The sequence below is a fragment of the Nycticebus coucang genome, chromosome 12, assembly GCF_027406575.1.
Source record: "Nycticebus coucang isolate mNycCou1 chromosome 12, mNycCou1.pri, whole genome shotgun sequence".
NCBI lineage: Eukaryota > Metazoa > Chordata > Mammalia > Primates > Lorisidae > Nycticebus > Nycticebus coucang.
The window spans coordinates 75,764,957-75,767,355 of record NC_069791.1 but is presented as its reverse complement, the minus strand read 5'-3'; the positions used below and the strand labels follow the sequence as shown (position 1 = coordinate 75,767,355).

The following is a 2,399-nucleotide window of genomic DNA, read 5'->3' as shown; positions in this document are numbered from 1 at the left end:
GCCCACTCTGAGTACTGACTCAGGGATTCTAGCACTTTCTTTTATGTGGCTCCATTGTCTTAAGTCTTTTTTATAATATGTGTGGCAGGGCAAGAGTCTGCTGGACAGTCATGTTCCAACTCTTAAACACATGGGCGTGGAATGTGACAATACACCTATTCACAACCCATTTGCCAAAACCAGCCTTATACATATCCATCTAACTAGAAGGAGATTGGAAAGATGTAGAGAATGGTAGGGATGGCCAAAAGGTATGTAGAGAGCTATAATTTTCTGTACCAGGTGGAAGCGTCTCACAACAGAAATGTCAGGCTCAAAGTGTGGATAACTGGCCTTATGCGTTTTTGATCTGGCACTTGAACTTGGTACTTGCCTATTGATCATAATGATGGCATCACTTATCCCATTTAGGGATGTCAGTTTAGATTTATGGCACAGATTACTGGAACTTTGAGATGAGTGGAGTAGAGAGAGAAAGGAATACAGAGAGACTCTGCTCCTCACCTAAACTTCCAGCACACATGGTCTGATTTCCTAGTTGTTATTCTGTTGTCAGTCCTTGCTAATGACAGCCTTAGATTCCCTGAGACTGGCTCTTATTATGTCTTCATTGCTTTTCCTCTTTACCCCATTTTCAACCTATATCTTGCTATATGCATCCTCATGACCCAGTCACCTGTCAGTACTGCTGCACTGGGGATTAAATGTCAACGTGAATTTTGGAGGGCACAAATTTTCAAATCGTAGCCAACTCTACTTCAGTTTGGAATATAATATGGATTTGTGTGTACTATTAAGAGAACAGGAATAACAGATGTTCTAGGATGATATAGCAGTGCATCTGTGTACTCAGAAATCCATCTCAAAGCCATAGCTACAACCATCCTTTGGCTTCCCGAAGCCTCTGGTAGCAACCATGCAGACAAAAATGGCAAGATCTCCCAGATTTTTAAAAGGAACATGTGTAAAATTGAAAGACTCATAACATTCCAAGTGACATTGCATTACGTCCCATCATTATTATTTTACACAGGAAAAAAAGAAAAGTATGAGACCTAATTAAGGCCGATTAAAGGTGATAACAATTTTAGTTTCCAATTCCCCTTCATGCTCTCTTCTAGGGAAAGAGCTAATGTGAATCTTGGGGTGCTTTACCCTGACACTATCTCTCTATGAGCACCCCCTACACTCACAGCTTCTGCAAATAGCTAAGATGCAATCTCAGTTAGGACCCTGAGCTGGCCATTCAGACACACTTCCAGCCACATCTCCAAGGTCTCCCCTCATGGCCAGCCCCAAGTGCCTGCTACATGAAGGCTTCACAGCCACTGGGACCCTCCTCCAAGTTCCCTGGACACAGCCTTACTGGGACAGCTCATGACCCTTGACCGACTTCCTCAGTGGCATCCTTACCACCTCATCAGCACTCAGTGGCTTACACATGCTGCAGATTAATCTCTGTTAGCACGCAGTTGTGCTCTCATCATGGCTTCACTTGGATGGGCTCATTCTTCCCTCTCTTGGGATAAAAGGTCATTCAGAATCTCCTCAGTCCTTATGGTGCATTGACTTTCACCCTCACTGGCATGTCCAGGTAGTTCAGAACAACAACTGGCTCTGGTTGAAACCCCTGCTTTATATACATAGTCTAGAATATGTTCACCACATCCCTGTGTATGGAAATTCTACCCATTGTCCAACCTCCAGAGCAAAGGCAACCCTGGCCATACAGGGAATCTCTCATGCTCAGGTAGCTTCCGTTACCTTTGATCTCTCACAACCCAGGGTTTGGCCTTCTGTTATGAGATTTCTCTTATTTTGTTTAATGGCACAATCTTTGCCATTTAGTTTTGTTTAGCCTGTTTGCTAGATTAGAATCTTCTCCAAGCTCCAAGAGAGGACAACCTACCATAGGCCATTCCAAGGTTTACTCTGCACCAGGTACTTCCTTCTTGTTTTCTGTTTAAACCTCACCCCGCACTCACTTTAGCAGCACATATGCTAACATCAGAATGATACAGAGAAGATAAGCATGGGCCCTGTGCAAAGATGACATATAAATGCATGAAGCATTCTGTACTTATAAATACATACATAAAAAATCTCACCCTGAAGAGGAAGGTACCATTATGAACTCTCCTTAGCTGAGCAAGAGGAATCAAGACAGCCAGCGTCTTACTCCTCATAGGATCACAATGAATATCTGAGGAATTAATTAAATTGTCAACCTCTCCAAGGATTTTGGGCTATTTATTCAGATCAGGCTTTTCAAAATTTTCCCCAAGAACTCAAAGATGAAAATGTATGGTGTTAGGTTTTTAACTGACATTCATTAACAGACGATACCTCATTATATATCCATCTAAGAGCCTTCCTTAACCTGGTCCTCAAATATCTCC

At 42.5% G+C, this 2,399-nt stretch overlaps 1 non-coding gene across 1 annotated transcript; it reads left to right on the top strand.

Annotated features, from left to right (window-relative positions):
* The first annotated feature begins 1,977 nt into the window (after nucleotides 1–1,977).
* Nucleotides 1,978–2,084, top strand: LOC128562918 (U6 spliceosomal RNA). The gene has a single exon (XR_008373613.1). It is a non-coding gene; the product is annotated as a U6 spliceosomal RNA (small nuclear RNA).
* The last annotated feature ends 315 nt before the right edge of the window (nucleotides 2,085–2,399 follow it).